This window comes from Sturnus vulgaris, chromosome 2 (genome assembly GCF_052056855.1).
Source record: "Sturnus vulgaris isolate bStuVul1 chromosome 2, bStuVul1.hap1, whole genome shotgun sequence".
In the NCBI taxonomy this organism is placed as follows: Eukaryota; Metazoa; Chordata; class Aves; order Passeriformes; family Sturnidae; genus Sturnus; species Sturnus vulgaris.
In genome coordinates, this window is record NC_142244.1 from 111,807,221 (window position 1) to 111,827,837 (window position 20,617).

Below are 20,617 nucleotides of genomic sequence, written 5' to 3' on the forward strand. Positions count from 1 at the left end.
TTACATTCTAGGCTCCGTATGGAGCAGCACTGATGGTGGCTGTGCATGTTATATAGGCATGTGAGTAGACTGAAAGCTGAGTAATAATTCTAAAAAAGATACATCCTAAGGACTTTTTAGGCATTAGGGGTACCTAATGTGACTGAAGAACTTTAGCTATATATTCTCTTCCTGGCTCCTCTGCTAGAAGAGCAGTGGAGAAACTTTTAAAAATATCAGTCAGTGTTTCACCCACTGCCACCTGTGATCTTTTTCTGGACAGAATAAATGTTGGAAGGGCTTTTCTGGATGGAAATTAAGAGTAGGTCTAGTACTTCAGAAAACAAGAAGCCTTTGTTTCCCTTCCAGTGTTAGCAAGGAAGAGAGGTTGCTGTATACAGTATGACATAACTAAAAGTAGCTGTCATAGAGGATGAAAGTTAATAATAAGGTACACATTCACAATACCTTTGTGTGCTCTTTCAGACTAGAAATCAGTGCTGTGCCATCTTCTGAGCTAATGTGGAGATCAGGCTTTGCTGGACACTATAAAACAAAGGGAGAAACTGTAGCACAAGGGCAATTACTGGCAGAGTTCCCATGGACGTTAAGGAAAGGCAGGACTCACACCGAAGGAATTTGAAGCAGTCGATTTCATTTCGAGTGTGGCCTCTTGTGTGCTATTTCTCCTCTGCTTTTCAAAACTGAGCTGGTGATCGCAGAAAGGATTGTCCTGCATTGCCTTCTTTCCAGAGGAATTTATTCCAGAATAAAGTCACCCCTCCATGCACTAGCAAGACAAGGCTTCCTGCTCAATCCCCTTCTAGCCTGTCAGGTCTGTGCTGGAGGTCTCTGCTTTTAAAGGAAGTGTGACACCCGGCCAGGGATTGACCTCTGCACGGAGCTGCCAGCAAATGGAACAGTGGGGCCCAGTGGAAACAGCTCAGGTAGGATCTGAGATGGTCATTTGTGTATGGACAGTCCAGGGCAATTTCAGGAAGCAATGGGCTAAGTCCACACTGGTGACAAAGATGGTGAGTTTTATTCTCTTGCTGTCACTTGGGGAATTAGAGCCCTTGGAGGTGGCACCAGGAAGAAATGAAGTGTCAACCCTCAAAGAAAGCTGTGTTTGAGGCAAAGGAGATTCCCCTAATAAATCTCTCACCCTCTCTCTGTCTCTCTCTCAGATTGTGACAGCCTGTCGCAAGTCTGCAGCACTTTTCTCTAAAACTCCACGGAACCCAGAGCTAGGAAAACAGCACTTCCTCAAAATGCACACAGTCCTGCAAGTGATGGTTGCCTCATCTATCCCATGGGGAATACACCAGAGGGATCCTGGTGTGTGGGATTTATAGGAAGGGTTGCCTTTAACACTGGGCTCTGGCTGTGGGAGCTGCCCGGTGTGGGGCATTGTGCTGGGTTGTATAATCTGAATCAAAGACCTTATTGTGATGGGTGCTGCTTATGGCATAGGAATTGTTGTGAGATTTTCAGGCTGAAGTCTCCTGTTAACTCTATCCCAGCACTGTGCTATTTGTGCAGAGATTGTGCTGTGCTCTCATAAAGAGCTTTTGGAAGTGAAAGATGAGTATACTGGAAAGGAAAAATGAAAAGAAAAACAGCGAATGGGTTGCAAAAGTAGAGGCATGCTGGAAATCCCACCATCTTCTACTCCAGCCTTTCTAGAGCGAAGTATTACATCCATTGAGCATAGCATTTTTCTTTCTTCTTACCCTGCAATTTTGTATTTAATGAAGAATATTAATGCATAGTTAAATTAGGATGAAACCACAAAGTTGATAAAGCCCAGTGTGGACAGACTAGAGCATTAAAGAATCCCGGAGACTAAACATAAAAGATCAAGACATAAATAGGACTAAAAATTGTTTAAACCTATGTCTGGACAACCAAAATATCAACTGTCACGTTAGATCACTTTTCAGATATTTGGAAGCGATACAAAGTTTCCTCTGTTAGTTAATTACTCCCTTAACTGTCCACTACAGAGTTTCTTTCATTTCCTCTCCCAAACATCTGGCAGTAGATATTGCAGAAGCCCACAGTCAGCAGGATACGCAAGCAGGAGCCTAACTTTAGTTCATGAGTCATCTCCGTGGCTCCAGTGGGACAGTTCAGGTGGTTAAAGTTAAGCATGTACTTAAGTACTTTGCAAAAATGAAATGGATCTGTGCCAGAGGGAGGTTGCTGCCTAGGTAGGAACTGGTCGTTCTGCTGTCCTTAACCATTTATAAGAGGAATTTGTATAAAATATATTTAAAAGATACCCCTCTGCTATGAGAGCAATGATTCCTGATTTTTAAAAGTGGACTCCGTCAGCCTTTACAGTCTCTCTCAGCCCCCCTGTTATTATGAAGCCATTAGTTGGAAATAGTTTGATCAGGTTCAGCAGAGCAGGGAGTGATTGCTCACCCTCACCTTACCCAGCTCAGTGAGTCTGCAGAGCATGGAGAGGACCCCTGCTCCAGGGTACCTGTTTTGTTACAAATGCTCTGCTTTCCTGGTAGCCAGAGCTCAGCTGCTGACCTAGAGCTGTGTTTGCAGGTAAAACTTTCAGTCTGTGGAGTCACCATGAGCGAGCAGCCCTTCCCTGCAGAGGCACAGAACCAGAGCCCTTCCTCTCTTTCATCCAGATATTCGTGGACCTTGAAAAAATCCTTATTTTTAAAAATTCCTTTTGGAGCTGCTCTTATCCGGGCCATGGTGAGCACATTCTCTGGAGTCTTGATCACCACAAGGTCTGCAATTAATTCTGCTCAGGCTGTGGTCCTGTCTCCACCACAACCCAAGTGTTTGCCTTGCCCTGGCTGCAGTGCCACAAACCCAACCACAGATAAACAGGTGGTGGATCAGGTGAGCTTTGGGCTTCATGGTAGTAGAGCTCATGCAGAATACAAGACTTGTATTATTGTACCTATACAGGAGCTGCATGATGCATCCGAATAATCCCTTCAATAAAATCAGATAGTGATAGTATAGTTTCAAAACTCCTTAAGAGTATCTGTGTCACCAGTAATTCCTTTTTTTCCTGAACATAAAAAATGAAAACCAACTTTTGCCAAATAGAGAGCAATTTTTCCTAAGCCCTAATATCAGTGAAGTATTTCTCCTTGCACAATTTTCCCAGCCTGTCAGAATCGTAAGACTGAAAATTATAAAGCCAGCAGCTTTGCTAGAAAATGTCAGGCAGCCACACATTTTTCAGAAGAACAGAGTCCACTTTATGCTGGGTACCATTGTTTGAAATTGAGTTTTCAAAGTGCACAATTTTTCATTTCCAAGTCAAGGCTAATGGAAAAATTTCACTTCCAAAGGTAAGATATGGAACAACTGAAAACAGGGATTTGGAAAAGAACTGCCATCTCAGCAATCATTTTGAACATTAGGATCATTTGACATTTTAAAACTGCTGGCAATGATTCACTTATCAGAAGGACTTAACTAGGATTTGTTTATATGTCTTTCAAATACTAAGTGTAAATCATCAGTCTTCTGTGTCTCTGTTTTCTCCTACACAAGGTTCATCTAAGCTCCCAGAGTTTCTTTCACCCACTGAATCATGTGAAATGGACTTTAATATTTACTCCCCATCCAGCATTAAGCAACTTTTCCTTCCTTCAGTAGTTTTAGTCTGTGCCTATGGAGCATGGAGGCACCTTCCTGGGATGGAGGAACCGAGCTCATGCCATGTGAAGGAGTCTCTATTCCTACTTGCCTCAGCCTCAGAGGCCAAGATCGTTCACATGAAAGGCAGATTGCTGCAAATTAATTAACAAAATGAGCATGAAGGTGAGTAACAACATTATAGAAAACTACAGAGGAAATTTTGGGTTGACATGTTTAAGAGAAGTCAACTCAGGGCACTTTTTTTCATACAGTGCACGTGAAGGTTGCTTTGGCCAGATCCCAGGGAATAGATGCAGCATTGTCACACACTATTGCTCTCCTGCTGCTAAGCAAATATCATGGCCTTTATTTAAATACACATGCATAATAAATCTTTGGCAAACAACCCATGAAAACTACTAGCAGTTTCCTTGAAATTAAGGAAGTGTTTCTCCGTTGCAATAAATTTTTGGTGCAATGCCTCTGTTCTAGCTGAAAAGCTTTTTCTAGTCTTGCCACACAATTAATTCCCACCTTCCACCAAAGTTCCTACTAGGAAAATCTGAGTGGCAGCCTGCTGTCCTGGGCCAGGGTGCTGTCTGATTTCATTTCAAGGCCGGCAGAGGAAAAAATGTGGGACAAGAGCAGCACTGAAAGGGCACATGGGAATGATCTACCATGGCAAAGGATAAGAGTGGTGGAGTCAAGAAACAAGGCCATTTTCTCCACAGGATCATCACCTGCACCATTTAAATACACATGTAGTGCTTGCAGACAAGTTTCCTGCTTCTTTTGACTAGAGGAAATAAGGTAGCAGAGAATACAAAAGTGTCAGGCAAAAAGATTTATGTCAAATTACAGCTTGTACAGCTGTCCCTGGAGCAAGACTAAGCTGCCCAAAGAAGACTACAGAGGAGGAAAAGTTGGTATAGTAGAAGAAATCCTTCTTTCTGCTTCTTGCATCTCTTTTCCCTTCCCATACCTTTTCTCAGACTCTTCTGTCTTGCTTTCATTCCTTATAGTAACCTAAAAAAAGTTCTGGTAGCTTGACATTAATCTTGCCACCATTTCTTATGCAACTGAGTAGAGTACAGCCTGAGCAAGAAGGCTGAGCATCGTACAGCAGAGTTTGGAATTAGCTTTATACATCCTGGATTTTCCCTCTTGTCCCCACCTTGTCCTCATTTAGGTGCTTCATACTAAATTTATCTATAACCTGGTCTCACATGCTGCTGTCAAAAAGCTTTTCTTTTAGAAGTAATTTATCTATGATCTGACAGGCTCATAGATTTCATAAAACTTCTTTAAAAAAGCATTTTAGTTTGCATTATCCAGTGACTGTTTAATAGCAGCCAAAGTGTATTCTCTTGACATGCATACCTGAACTTGCACATCTATTGTATCTGCCACTTAGAGAATCACAACAATCTGCTGGATTACTGATCCCTAAACATGGAGTTTGCAAACACTTGAAATGCTTCTAGAGGGCAAAGACTTTTATCCAGGCCAATTACTTACCTAATGCAAAATTTTCTGAGGATCACTTTCATTTCAAGAAGAGGTCAAGAAAAGAAAACCTGCTCAAAAAATTCAGTTTAAATTGCTTTGTGTGAAAGGAATGCAAGTATTTGATGCAGTAGTCATATTAACTTGCTTGGTAACTCTGTCTGGAACAGGAAAGGAATATAAACAAATTATTTCATACAGTGTGGTTCTCTCTGTCTGAGAGGAAGTGAAACTGCAATGACACCATTTAACCCTTGCAGGATCAGGTATTAGCAGCCTGGTTTAAATGACAGCATTGTTTTGCATGTTTTCTCATCCCAATCAGAAGCAGAGGCAAAGGGGTATGCATTCTTCTTAAAGAGAAAGGATCTGTCAGTGTATGCTGCCTCCTTTCAAAGATGTTACAGGAGGGCATGGTTTTTACAAAACCAAGTAAATGTTTTTATTCAATGGCCAGTTGTGACCCCTCATTTAAATAAAACAGCAAATGAAGCAAAATTTAAGGAGAGAGAAAAACTTGATGTTAAACATCTATTTTACACTTTCATGAGCATTTCAGACATATTAAGAATAAATGTAATTTGCATAGATGCATATTATTTAGTAAGATAATGCAAGGGAAGTTTAGCAATCTGTGATGAAGTGTGACTTGCTGAGGAGCATTTATTCCCATTAATATGCTAAATAGCCCATCACCAGCAGCCACAGAATGAGTGAGTCAAAATCAGCCGTCAAAACCTTTTGCTGAAAGAAATAAAATGCAGAGACATCAAGGTCAAGCACGACAGATACCACTTCTGCTACACAAAAGTCCAACCTGTGCACTCCATTGACAAAACATCCCTGCTGCAGGTAAATGGACCAGCCTTTGTTCCTCACTGCCACAGCAGAGAGGCAGTCCCTGGGGGGAAGGAGTGGCTGTGTCTGCACAAGGGGTTTCTTCTGGCAGCAGAGAAGCAGTTCTGCCTCTTTATACCCCCAGGAAATGGAGTGTGTTGGCTGTTCCTCACAGCTGGCAAAACTCTGTAACAGTGGCCTGGGCATCCACACTGAGCGGTACAGTCTATTTCTGAGCAATTGTTGCCTTGAGGGTTTACACAGCCCTAAAGGTAGATTGATGTTCAGGAAAAAGTTCTAGTAGCATCTACCTTTGTCTTTAGAGGGAGCCAAATAACATTATGCGAAACAAAAGAAGACATCTGAAGATGTTAATGGCAAAAGAAACCAAAACAGACTTCATTACAGGTGTCAAGGCTTAGCTGCAAAGAGGCAGCTGTGTGGTCAGCATCATACTGCATAGAAATATTTACCCTAGTCCAATGAAGCTCAATTTGTGCCAGTTTTCTTCTCCTTTCCAAAGCTTTTTCAGTTTTCAGAGAATGGAATGCAGTTTCTTCTTTCATCACTACCTTTCCCTCGGAGTCTGATGCAATTTTTAGTAATTGCTTTGCAAGGGGAATTGCTTATGATTCCACAAACAGGGAGAAATATGTTACTTACATTTCCTCATCCTTCAGATCCTGGGAGAGAAACGGTGGGATTCCTCTGGCCAAGTTTGCACTCCTGCAAGCCACCAAAGGATCTCTGCAGTGTCACAGGGAAAAAAGCAGGCTTTCATAGGGCACGACTCTCTCATTTAAAAATAGCTGCCTATGGAGAACTTAGCCTTTTTAAAATATCAGGGAAGTATTTATCACCTTTAGCTCTGTGTATCTACCAGGATGATGGAATGATGGGATGGGATGAACTGCATCCTAAAAGGGTTTGCTCCTCTTCACTTGACTCCAAAGGGAGCCTTGCCAGCCATGCCAGTGCAAGCTGTCTATACTGCAGAGGTCTAAATTTCATAGAGACCAGTTTTGTCCCAAAATGTCCTTCCACATCAGCCTTTTCAGTCCCAGCTCTGCACAGACATTATGCTCGTCATGTGCTTCATATTTCTGTAATTCTCTTCTGACATCCCTGGCTGTGTTTGACAAGAACCCAGGTGCTGTCTAGCACACAGAGGTCTCAGCTCTTTAGGGCCACCCCTGCAGCTAATGGGGCTCACCTGGTAATTGAACACTTCCTTTAAGGCTGCAGGGAGTGCCAGCCTTGGATGGGAAGGCCATTGCTCTAACAGTGTGGCAATAAAGTGGAGCAATGGCAGAAGGCCATGTCACCTGTCCCACATGTTCACAGCACCTGGCTCCATGCTGGTGTAACTCCAGGTGTGGTTTGGCACTACAGCAAAAAGCCTGTCTAACCACTCAGTGCAGCTGAAAACTCCCCGTGCTGTGCCCAGCACCTGTTCCCACCCTTCCTCCTCCTCCTCCTCTCTGGCACTGGGAATTCTCCTGGGAGACAGTTAAAGTCAGCCTTCAGAAGAAAGGATTTTCTTTCTCTCCTTTTGTCTCCCTGGTCTGGCTCACATCAGTGTCTAAGGGGAGGGCAGGGACTGCCCTGACTGAACCTTCAGGGAAAAGTTTTCTGTCAAGGCTCAATACCTTTTAGTTGAAGCTTGCTCAGAACAAGTTACTTTACCTTGGGTGATGAGAACTAAAGTGTTCAACTCCAGTAACTTTATATTTACCTTGAACTTGTGCTACCCAGCTCTTAAAACATGAGACCATTTCATTTGAAATGCTGCTTGTTAATGTGCTAGGTGTGCTTCCATTAAGCGTGGGTAGCCTTCTTCTCTAAGGCAGAGATAACAGGTAGAGTTCAAAGCCCTGAGACTGTTACCAGCTCATCTGCTGCCTCTTCTGCTTCAGAGCTTGCACTGACAGGAGACAGATGCCTTGAAACCTTGCCTAGGCTGTCACCTCAAAATCCACCTGTCTCCAAAATGGCAAGACAGTAGAGCCAGCAGGTGAGCAGTGAAGCAACAGTGGTCACCAGAACTTTATTCTACCAAAATGGATTGTGGTTTTCTTAGTGCCCTTAACAGTAATTTATGATTAGTCCATAATCTTTTCAAGTACTGTTTCTTTATCACCATCTTTCCATTCTTGGCATTATAAAAAGAGATTAGTTTGATTATTTCCTGTAATTTGAAGTGGTCTCCAGTCTGTGGCCTCTTTTCATCTCCTGTTTCTTGTTTCTCCAACAATGGACCAGCACAACAGCTCAGGAGAAAAGAGCCAGAGCTTAGTTAAGTCAAGCCTAAGTCATATCCCAGGGTTCTCAAATAAGGCTTCAATAAAAAGACAAGTGTAGGAACAAAGACCATGCTGAGTTAGAAAAGCTTCTTTTGTCATGATCATTTCCATGGCCACCACGACTTCTCTTCCCTGATCCAAAGAGACCAGCACAAGGCCAGGGCTGGGTCCTTTTCTTCACTAAATGAGATGTTCCAATTTATCTCTCAGCTATGCATGTGATAAAGACATCTTGAAAGAGCTTTACCCAAAGCCATTTGCCAGTGCTTGGTTCTCTGGCAGCCCTGAGGGAAAGAGCACTTCTCCCTGCTCTGCTTCCCTGGGGCTGCTCTCTGCAGTGATGGGAGGTCCTTGCAAGTCTCATCTCCCTAAGGAGGATGAGATGATCTAGGTCCTGCCCTTCATCCCAGGAGGTTCCTCTCAGGTCCCTTGTTGCCTGGCAGCAGCTTCTGATCACTCCTGAGCAACACTTCCATATCCTTCTCAGGAGCAGTTGCCATCCTTAAATCCTCCAGGCTGTCCTGATTTTCCTATACCACTTATTAATGCTCATAATTGCAAAATAATTGAGCCTGCTGAGTTTGTAATGAAGGCACAATTTTAAATGCTGTAATCAAAGAACTTTCAATTGGATTAAGACTTGAGTGTCCTAGCAGTTTAATTACAGGCCCAGGTAAGCACAAATAAGTTTTGGGTTTACTCCTGTCTTTCACATAGGCCACAGCAAAGTCTTAGTGCCCACTTGGTATCATTGCATAGCTGACATTAATTGAAGGTTGAACCCCAGTAGCCAGGACTCCAACGTGGCATTCCAGGCAGTGAGAGTCAGCCCCAGACATGCACAGCTCCTAGGTGAGACAGCACTAGGTTTACAACATGATAAATATCAGTGAAGAATTCCTTAGGAGGAGGCATCCTGTGAAATAAAAGGCTGAACTGAAGGATGTGCAGCTTGACAAATGCTCCAAACCAGCCACTGAAAGGTGGTGTCCTCCTCTCCCCTTGCTCCCAGCCATCGTTCTCAGCCATGCTGCCTCCTCCTCTCTGCCAAAATTGGTTTTATATCCACATGGTAAAGTAGATACAGTTAAAGGCAACTTCTTTCTTTCTTGCCTTGAGGAACTGCACAAATATTAACAATAGCATGGTGAAACAAGGAGCCCAGGGACAGGGACAAGATGCTGGTGATGAGAGGAACCCCTTCAGAGTGATGGGAGTGTCAGAACCTGTATGCTTAAATGTTGGTCAAATTAAATCCTAAGGAGAAAGGTGGGAATGACTATGTTTAAAGGGGGTTATTAAGCTTGAATCCAATGAGGACAAATAATTATTTCTGCACTGCTCCTCTGGAAAGGGCAATGTATTTCCACAGCATTAGAAAATGTGGTCCATCAAACAGGCTTCAGACAGTCCCTGGTGCCAAACCTCCTAATCTGGGGCACGGGGAGACGTCGCACTGCAAAGGAGGTCTGAGCAATAAGCAAAGCACTTTGGGACTCCAGTTTCAGTTCTGCTTTTGTTTGCAGCCCAGTCCTTTCCTAGCTGCAGTCTTTGAACTCCTCCCAAGCACACTCAGGGACTGGTTGGTAGGCAGGATGTGCTGCGACTGCCAGAGAGATTAATTGGGAGAGAAGTGTAGATCAACACCATCAGCTGCACACACACACACATGTATCAATTTAACTACTCCAATTTAGAAAAGATTGAGATAAATTGGTACAATCTTCTTTCTGGACAAGGTTAGAATGTAGATGCTTTTGGCTTGTCAGGTGCAAAACCAGACAAGCTACAGCACCACCAGGAAAGGGAAAATACATCTGTGGGTCTACACCAGCTATAAAAGTGTTATACCAAATCAGTATGAAAATAGGTAGGGGCTGCCTGTATTTTTGCAAATATTACATCTACATACATCATACTAAGCTTGTAGTTGATAGCATTTTTCTAGTAGCACAGTGGTTGTTTTATTTTAAAAGCACTGTGAGGTGCTTCTTCTTCATCTCTCTGGGATGTGTCTGCTTTGATGCCCTATTGAAGCCACTAAAAAGCTGTGAATTATTTTGGGATCCCCAGGAGTTCACATTAAATGATAAGCAAATCAATGCAAAAAGAATTTAACAAATGCAAATATGTAGTCATTGAATTTTGACTGTTATGTAATTCCTAAGGTTTCATGGACATTGATACTATATTTACTCAGTTTAGAGTTAAGAGGTACAAAGAGAAATTTATTATTTCAAGGAGAAAAAACCAACAAATTGCCTTGACTAGGCTTGACTAAGCATCCATGAAATTATCTAAAGGCAATTTATCTTCATTATAAAGACTCAGCATTGAGACATAGGTTCTCTACTGCTGATCATACTAGAAATTATTCCGGCTCCATTTTCAAGTATTGTTAATAATGATACTAAATTATATTTTATAATTATAACCATTGTATTGTATTTGTACAAATTTTATTTAACAAGTTAAAATTATAATTTAATCTTATTAGTAGATCTTCATCTTTGGTCTGTCTTTGAAGGGGGCAAATGGAATAAAAGCTAAAAGGTGAGAGATTCACCTGTCCAAAGGTAAATGTGTTGCCTTTTCAGAGAGAGACCCTTTGGCTGCCTTTAGGCAACACAGAGGTGGATGCTATGGAAATGATTGCTCTTAGTCTAGAGCATCCCAAAAAAACCTATTTTGCCACTTTTTACACTCCTAAATGTACACAGGGACACCACCTGATATTTAATTTACTCAGTATATTTGAGCAGACATCAGACATTAGTCTTTCCAAGAGGAGAGAAAAGCCACAGTTTTGTCAAATGTGACTGAAAATGGGAAATTATGAGGGAAACAGCTGCTCTGCCTGATGCCTGTAAGTGCTGCACAGTATCCATGAACACATTTAGGGCGAAAGGGAAAAGTGGTGTTTGCTAAATTGATTTGTGTTAGCTGTGCAATATAAACATCCCAGCAGCTATTCCCAGATTATTTCTCTTAACAGGGTGATGAGAGTTGAGCCTCCTCTGTGGTCCTGAACCAAACCCATCACCTTCATCCAGGAGCCCCTGAGGGGACTTGGGGATATTTCAAACCCCTCTACAGCTGCTGAAGGGGAAGTTTAAATAAACTGTGTGCTTCCTCAGCACTAAATCCTCCTGCTCCAGAAATGCTTGCTGACAAAGTGAAGTGGATTTTTCTTGAAGTTAATATCACTTTAAGGATTCATGTAAATCCTTCATGGGTTTTGCTTTCATTTTCAGTATGACTGAATTTTATGGTATAATTATATCAACTCTTCCACTTGAAATTCAGTCTTGCACCAAGGGATGGTTTCTATCATTGTGTCTATAGTCAGTAAAAGCAAGGCTTTACCCTCTGAGCTGCACAAAAACCAGCTGAAACACTTTACAGACTTTTCACAGTATTTAGTTCCTCAGACAATAAGCAAATAGATCACTCTTCTAGAGAGGAGTTTCATTTCCTTCTTATGTACATTACCTCAGGAATGATTAAACTTCAGGCTTAGTTTTTAACATGCAATTTCTGCTTCATCCAGCAGCTCTTGGCAGGTTGTTTTTGGGATGATGTGGCACAGAGTCAGTGCTGGCAGCACTGTCCATCTGTGAGGATGCCCCTGACACATCCCAAGGGGTGTGAGGAAGAAATGCCCTCCTTTGCCTTTCTCGGGAGGCTGTGGCAGGAAAGAGGGAGCTCAGAGCCACCCCCTTGGGAAGAGCAAACAAGACATCAGCTGCTCCCTGAGGTCTCCCTGGGAAACGCACAGCTCATAGGAGCTCTGGATCTTATGGTTCTTCTTCATGAATGTTGCCTAAAAATAGAGCTGAAATGTGACTGTTCAAGATAGAGCCTTGTGGTAAACAAGGAAATTGAGCACATAGCCATGGAAGTTTTGCTTATTTTTCTATCATGGTCTGTAAACTGTTAAAATCTATTGATTGCAGCCTTTTATTTTAGGGTCAATTGCCTTAAGAAAACCTTCTGTTGTTCCACTAGTTCAGCTCGGTGCAGATCTCAGGGGTTTCATGCCTGTTTCCAAGCTTTTTTCCAGTAGGCACTTTGATTCAGTCAGCTAACAATGTAAATGTTACTTGTAGATATGTGCCAAGTAGTATTGACATTTACATTATGATTGCCTGAAACTGTCCATTATAACTTAATTTTCAGTTGTCTATTGCTTGGGTAGACATTTTCCAGAATTTACATCAGATTGAAAGTAGAAGGCATTTGCATGTGCATCCTGGACTTGTTCAGAGCCTCAGGGAACATCACACACCGAGTGAACTGAGCCTCTCAGGGAAGACATAGACAAAACTGATGATTCTTTTCCAGGCTTGCCTTGTCAAGGACAGCCATGATTCTGATATTCCCAAACTCTTGATCATCCTGAAGGATCCTTTAGTGCAGATGGCATAACCTGGTGTGTTTCCATGCATGCCCATAGGTTTGTTTCCATACATGCCCATAGGTTTGTTTCCACGTCTCAAGGTTTCCCGAGACATTTTGGAGAAAGGCTGCTCGGGAGGGACTGCTGCTCAAGGCAGATTCTGAAGGGTCTGACAATAAGGAATCTAGAAGGCCTAATGATCAACCTCCTTCCTTTCCCAGCTTCTTCTGGAGGAGCACAGCTCTGTCTTTCTCAGGATGCAGGAGTGGGAGGAGGGGTGAGACAAGGATGTGTGAGACAGCTGAACTCAGCTACCAAAAAAGCTGCTGCCCTCCCTTGTTTAGAGATATACACAAGCTGAACTTGCAAGCCTGCCCTTAATGATGACTCCACATCCACTGTAAGCTGCCTTCCCACTTATCCATTATATACTGTGGAAATAGAACAGGCTCAAATGCAGCTGAAGCTTCTTCAGCACTCTTTATATCTGCTGTACACTCCTCCTTAGGCTCTACTTCTTGGGAGCTGGCATGTTTAATTTTATTCTATGTGGTCTTTACCCCACAACTCACCTTGGCTCTGCCAAGATCATGCAGGCAGATGGTCAGGAGGCCATGCAGAGATTTTCAAGACTGCATGGAACAAAGGCTCCAGAAACCTCTTTTTTTTTGTCACACTACTACAGTTGTTCACCATTATTGTACTAGAAATGGCACCTCTGACTATTGACAGGACAAATTGTCAGCACTGATAGAGGAGTAAAGATGTTGGGCAGCAATACTGCAAGGTAGAAGCCATAAACTGGGATGCTTTTCTCTTCTAACACCAAAGCATCAAAAACAGCCCAGAAAAGACAGAAAGAGGACAAAACCAAGAGCATGGAGACTTGAGCCATGAGGATTCAGCAATGTCTATGTTAAAGGCTTGTAAAAGGTCACACAGGTCTTTAGAGACATTACACAAGTCTTTTTGGGTGCTTGCATCCCATGTCTTGCTGTCCTGCCTCCTCTCAGCATGCCTGACATGTTTCCCATCTCTGGTCCTCACCACCACTCCCCTTATAGATATCTATCACTAGCCTAGTTCTGTTCCTAGAGAAGGAGTTAATTTCCTAAATTGTTCCATCGTGCTCTTGGCTTCATCTGGTTTCTCCCACATTCTTGCTGTATCTCCTTCCAGCTTGGGAAGATGATGCCTGCACATTTGTCATGCAGCAGGAATGCCATCCAGTCCATGAATGCAGCCAGGAGGGAAAACTTCATGGGGCTTTTTCCCCCTGCAACTGACTGACCCTTCTTGTCACCAATTTATCATGCTTTCATCTAGCTCTGAAAAATCGTGTTAGAGTGTTACAATAGGGCATCACACTAGTCTGAGATGACTCTTCTCTGCCTTTCAGAAATTTCATGAGTATTTTTCTTTAGTATCTCACCTGGAAAAGGATCAAGGAACACAACCTTGAAATAAAGCCCAGTTAGCTACCACCCTAAACCTATGATACAGACAACCAGCTTTATTTTATATTTTATAAAAACCATGGTGCTGAGTGCTGTAATGTTTACAGATATATTTTTATTAAATTTACACCTACAGTTTTTGTGCAGTCAATCTCACAAATGACAAACACAGGCCTACTAATAAGTCAGCTGAGAACTGCACAGAGGAACCAGGCTGGGATGGAAAGCATTTCGTTGTTGTTGTTGTTGTTGTTGTTGTTGTTGTTGTTGTTGTTGTTGTTGTTAAGGATGGCATGAACAAGGGGAAGCAATGAATGCATCAGCTTTCATTGCCTTGGCAGGATAAGAGCTCTGAAGTAGCCCAGGCATGCCCAGTCCATGAAAAGAGAATAAAAGAGGACTGCAAATACCATTCTCTCCAGCATGCAAAAGAGGAACTGAGACTGTAAGAAGACGTCACAGGGAAGGCAGAAGTAAACACAAAGACAGCTGGAGAGCTCCTGGGACAGGAGAGGAGTGGGAAGGCGTGAGGCTGGGAATTGACTGAACCCTCTGTGCAGCCACTCTGGTCACTGTTTCTCCTCTCTTCTCCAGGGCTGGACAAGCAGGAAACTGGGTTATGTTCACTCAACTTCTGGCCACATGTGCACATGCCCAGGGAGAGATTGCAGCTAGACCAGGCAGAGAACGGGATGACACAATGTGGATAAATGGAAATTTTGCCCAGTTCAAACTGTCAGGACAGAAGACAAGGTAGGAGCATGCAATGGAGTTAGATGTACTCCTGACTCTATACAGTATATACACTTTAAATGCCTCAGTCCTAAAAACACAGCATTCTGAGAGCAAATTGTCCCTTGTCCTCTCAAACAGGCACAGTTTTCCAGTACTGTCCCTCTCTTGGCTCAGGGGGACAGAAGAACATCAGAAACTAAAGGTCCAGGGCAGCTGGAGTGAAGAAAGGGAACCCAAGGAGAGGAAAGGAATCTCCCAGTAGACCACACAGAGTAGAGGTGGAAGGGTGCAAGGCAAGGGGCAAGGAGGAAAATGGGAGATAAAATTATGATGAATGGCATGGGAGAGGTAATCGTGTCATTGAAAGCCAGAGAAGAAAAGGGCAAGTGCAAAGAGAAGCCCGCAGGACTGGAGGAAGGGGAGAATATTCAGGAAGAATTGGGCAATGAGATCTCCTTGGAAAGACTAGTGGTGTTGGGGTAGAGGCTTTCACAGAACTCTGGGAGGGATTCACAACTCCATGACCTGCACTCCCATCCAGCAGCTGATGCTGCCTTGGAAACACAAACCTACGTGTCCCAAGCAGGGACTATTTCTTTTGGGCAACAAAGAAGCTCAGAAGTTGTTGCTGCTCGTGCTGAGGGGTTTGGCACTGGCAGGAGCTGTTGTCATGTGCATTTCCAAGGGTCCCCACCTCCAGCAGTACCTGAGCACACCAGGAGCTCGACCCAGCCGAGACAGCCAGGTGCACACCTGCCTACAGCGTGTGATATTCACTGTAACAATTTTATAGCTCATTCCAACAGCCCCTGCCCATTCTGCTGCACACTGTGCACTGAGAGAAAAGCTCCCAGCACACCCATTTAATTCACATTCGTAACGGGAGATTATAATTTTCAAATATTTTTTAAGAATTATCAAGAGCTATGCCAGAAGTTATTTGTACATCAGCGGCACTTATAAAGTGCAGGAGAATGCCTGGAAAAGCTGAGGTTTAAATTGCAAATACTGTGGCATCATGACAGCTTTTCACTGAGAGTTGCAGCACGTGCGTTTGCACTTCTATTATAAAACTTTATTCAGCTGCTGAAGGGGCTAAAGCCATTCTTAGGTTCTCTAAAGGATCTTTTTAATTCTCAGCTCTCCCTGTGGGAGGCTGGAGGCCAGCTATTCTTTCCACTTGAAGAGTAGGTACCTACAATTCTTGACAAGCAAAGTTCTTTGTAGGCAGACAAAAGTAGGCTAAAAGCAAAGATGCCTGTTAGTTTTTCACCACGTACAGAAACTAAGACTTGTTGGTTCTTATCCCAACTTGTCACCCCATTTCTAACATATGCTAAAGATGGTTATTCTTGAAGAAAAGACCTTTATCATAAGCAAAAAATAAAAAACATATTGCTCATAACAGAGAGTATAAAATGTCACTAATAAAACTATTCTGCAAAGGCCAATAACGTGTTTAAGTGCTCACCTATGACAATTTAAAATATTCACTCATTCATGTGTCAGTGGATGAAAAGTAACCCCTCTAGAAAAAGTTCATAACAATCTTCTCCTGATTTTGTGTCAGTGGTGTTCTCATGTATATCCTGGACATGGCTGGTAGATTTGATGGGCAGCATGGTCCTGATGCAGAACCCAAACCTTTGTCCTCCAGATTGTACCCAGGGGTTCACATCTGACAGATCAAAGCAGCTGAACTGAAGAGCCAGGGACTTAGCTCAGCCATCACTGCAGTGCTAAGCTTCCTAAAAAAAAACCTTCTGAAATGTCCAGCCTCCAAACAGAATAAAAATATTAAATAAAGCATCAGAAAACTACCATTCTTTACCTTTAATACAAACACTATTACACTTTTAAATACATATGATTTTGTTTTTGTAGGCAGAGTTTGTTCCTCAGTGCCTTATTTTATCTCAGGAGACTTAGCTGCCTAAATCAATATTTACTGCAATGATTTAGTAAAATCGCCAATACCACATGTTATAGAATCACAGAAGTTAATATTGTATTTTAAAAGACATCAATTCTAACAACTGAGATGTATGAAATGTAAGCCTGAAATTATCCACCCTAGTTTTTGTGCACTAGATAAAGTTTATTTCCATAAATGAATGCCTGTAAAGCAAGACACTATTTTTACCATCCCTTTAAATCATGTTAGATTAAGAGATTGGGACTCATTCACCACGTGTCAGCTAATAATATGGGGTTTAGGTTATAATAAAAAGAGGATTAATAGCACCAACATTATCCACATGATCTCTTCCTTATGCCATACCTAGGACAGCCTGAGCCTGACACCACAGACAGGAAAACCCAGTGGCAGAACTATTGCAGACTCAAGAGTAACTCTGGTATCCCTGCAGCACATTCCAGTTTTTGCAAATGAGTTGAGCTAGCTCCTCACAGATAAGATATGAAAACAGTGGCACAGTCTACTCATGGCTGAATAATCTTCCCACGGGCTTTGGGGACTGAATGATCCTAGCAGTCAGACTCTCAGAAACTCAATTTTCTAGGTCTTAGACAATGTTCTTTATACCATATCCTCCTTGTCAGCAGAGAAGAAAGAAATGAACCTTTTATTTTCTAGTACTTTTTCTTTATTTAGCAGCTTTTCCCAATGTAACATTTTTAACTGGTCTTTAAGGATGAGAAACATCTTCATGTATAAAACAGCCTTCCTAGAGGCAATTAATGAAACCAGAGAATGATTTTTTAAAAAGTTTTTACAATTATTTGAGTTTGATTTCAGATGTGTTTGTTGTGCATTTGTTGAAGACCTTTTGAATTTTTGTTTGAACTAGAATGCACTCCTAACACAGCATAAAATATTAAATATTTATATTTTCATAATACTATTTTCCTCTCCAAGCCAAATCCCATCTGTTAAGACAACTTCTTAGATCTTACAATTGTTCATCCACTTTCAAACCAAGATTCTCAGAGTCCTGCTCCAGCATGTAGAGGCATGCTGTGTTTTTTTGTTTGTTTGTTCTTCAATTCCTCCATAGTACCCAACATTTTGAGCTTTTATGTTTTAGGAGAGGCAACTTTAAGTCCATCACATTATGCTTTTTAAATGCTTTTGTTAATAAAAAGGCAAAACCTGGTGCATTTCCTTTTATGATCTTGGAATGAATTTTCCAGGATTAAAAAAAAATGAAACCATCCTTCTTTCTGGTTGCAGTAGAGGTATTTACCCCTGGCATTTGTTACTTCTTATGAGCTTTTCTCCTGCATTATCTCATTTCTTATTGGGAAGGTGAACTTTTTTCATGTTGCATACTGTTCTCATAAGTTTTACCACTGACAAAAATACAGCAGGAGTGAAGCTGGTGGTTTTAAGCAAACTCCTTTGTTTTACTTTCACTCTCAAGCACAAATAGCTCTTTAAAGCAGTAAGTTTTATCTTAAAGAGACACTAAGTGTGAGGCGTTCCACTTGGTGATACACTTCTGACTGCTGCACACTATTCTGCCTTCTAATCGATGCAGAAAATCATTCAGTTCTAACATTCACAGAGCTTTTACTTGGTAAGATGGGCACAGCTGTCCATCCTTGCCTTCAAACCATTCTTCAGTCCCACCAAGTGTGTGAGCAGAAGAAAACTGACAGTCTAAAGTAAACCAGTCACATCCAGACTGCACCCAGTCAAACAATGTGAAACTCAGCAGCTCCTGCCCATCACCACTGCAGAGGAAATACCAGCTACAGCAGAACAATCTTGGATCCTTTCCCTGAGTGTCCAAGAATGTGATATGTTTCCTCCAGAGCACGACTGCAAGAAAGTCAAATAAATAACCATTGTGACTCAGGAAGAATTCACACAAAATGCCCACAGGGAAAGAAACACCTACTTGGAAGTCAGTGGTTGTTTCTCAAAAGGGTCATTTCATCCTAATCCTTCAGTCTGGACCCTCAGGGGAAACTTCCTGAGGATGAGCCTGGTAACTATGGACTCATTTATAACTCTGCACAATCCCAGAAATAAGAGGCTTTTCAGAAATATATTTTTGACATTTTATAAACTCTCTTGTCCACGGCTAACCTCTCCATGCTGTACAGGTTATAGAGTACAAGTCTCCCTATATTTTTGCCCCAGGAGGGAGCAAGCCTGAAATTTTTCCATGTTTCATGCACCCTCCTCTCTCCTGCAGTGAGGACCCCCATTCTTCACAGGGACCTATCACCTGCACTATTAAGCACTATAACCCGAATAATCAGATTGGTACATACCCAGCTAAGCTCTGAGCCATCATCCTCCATTCATCTTTATCTTACAGACTCATGGAATAGTTTGTATTGGAAGGGATCTTTACAGATCATCCAGTCCAACCCCCAGATCTTTGAAATCTCTTGCTTTTATTTCAGAACAATGGGTCTGTGTGTCTGAGATCTTTTCTGAATTCTTCAGCTATGACAGTTGGCATGTTAGGAAATTATTTCCTCTCCCTACAAGCCTCATAGCTGCAGCAAAATAACCCACACTACCTTCATCTGATGCTCCACAATTAATATATCTTCTTTTTTAAGGTGCTAGAAAAGCCATACTATACTTTACAGTTATTTCTCAGTTTTAAATTAAGCATGCACAATATGTCCATAATTTAACAATCCACTGCATACACATGAATGACAGAGAGGGACTGAAGACTGTGTGGGTTTTTTCACATTTATTTCTATGTGAACAGCTGTGTAGTTGTACCACTGCATTAAACACTTCTATGTATTTATTTAATATTTCTAATAAAATTGACACTGATAGCTACTTTGATTACCATCGATCTTTTAACTGTAATTTGCCTGTGTTGAATACGTGACCCATTTCTGCTGTACAAAAGAAGAGAATTTAGAGATTATTTCATCTTGCAGTGCTAGGGATCTCTATGAAGTCAAAGTTCTCTGCACACATGGAAGGAATAGCAAGTCAAAGCTAATTAGTGCAGTGAGAATCTGAGAGGAGAAGTTGCTTTCTGTCTTTGAAATTTTCCACATCTTGGGTGAGCTGATCAGGCAGCGAGTGCTTTGTGACAAGCTGCAAGGCTGATTATACACTTTTGTTTGCTATGTGTTTTAAATGATATTTCCACACTAATATGCCATTGTTCCCTAAGTGAATATGTGGTGTTTACTTAGGCAAGAAAAATACTCTTTTTTTGTGTGTGTACAAGACAGTTGGCTTTAAAATTTTGCATTCATAGAAGCTGAGTAATGCACTTAATGGTAAGTAATTTTTTCCCTTTACTCCCCAGTAGGTTTTAGTGAGAGAAACTTCCTTAAGAGATGTGTCAGAAGGGAGGAAAATATGCTGGTGTATTACAGCTATGTAGGAAACAGTTATATAGGTAATTGTAATATTTATTAGGCTTCAGCTTTTATAAGTTACAACTTTTAGCTTGTATTTTTCCTTCATCGGATAAAGAAATTAGGAATTTAGGAAGAACAATAGAGCTTCTTAGCACATTCAAAATTCAGCATGTTATGTCCTGGTGTATGAAATCAGAGATATTCCAAACAATATTCATTGAAAACCAGCAACTTTTTCTTACTTTACAGTTCTGTATCCAGCCAATATGAGTGTAAATATTATTAATCAGAAATTTAGATGGTCTTTCATGAACACAAGAAAGGGAAATGAGGAAGGTAACAATGTCTTTCTTGTTTCTCTGTTTCTATTGCTGTCTCTGTATAATATGAAGATAGCATGAAGTCTGTAAATGTGCTCCAAGTTAACTTCAGTAATGTCACAATAGCAATCTTCAATTTCTCAT

General features: G+C 41.7%; 1 long non-coding RNA gene across 1 annotated transcript; it reads left to right on the forward strand.

Moving 5' to 3' along the window:
* The first annotated feature begins 474 nt into the window (after nt 1–474).
* On the forward strand, nt 475–19,803 carry LOC148224970 (uncharacterized). Its single transcript, XR_015801832.1, has 4 exons — nt 475–926; nt 3,619–3,786; nt 14,700–14,858; nt 14,979–19,803. It is a non-coding gene; the product is annotated as an uncharacterized LOC148224970 (long non-coding RNA).
* The last annotated feature ends 814 nt before the right edge of the window (nt 19,804–20,617 follow it).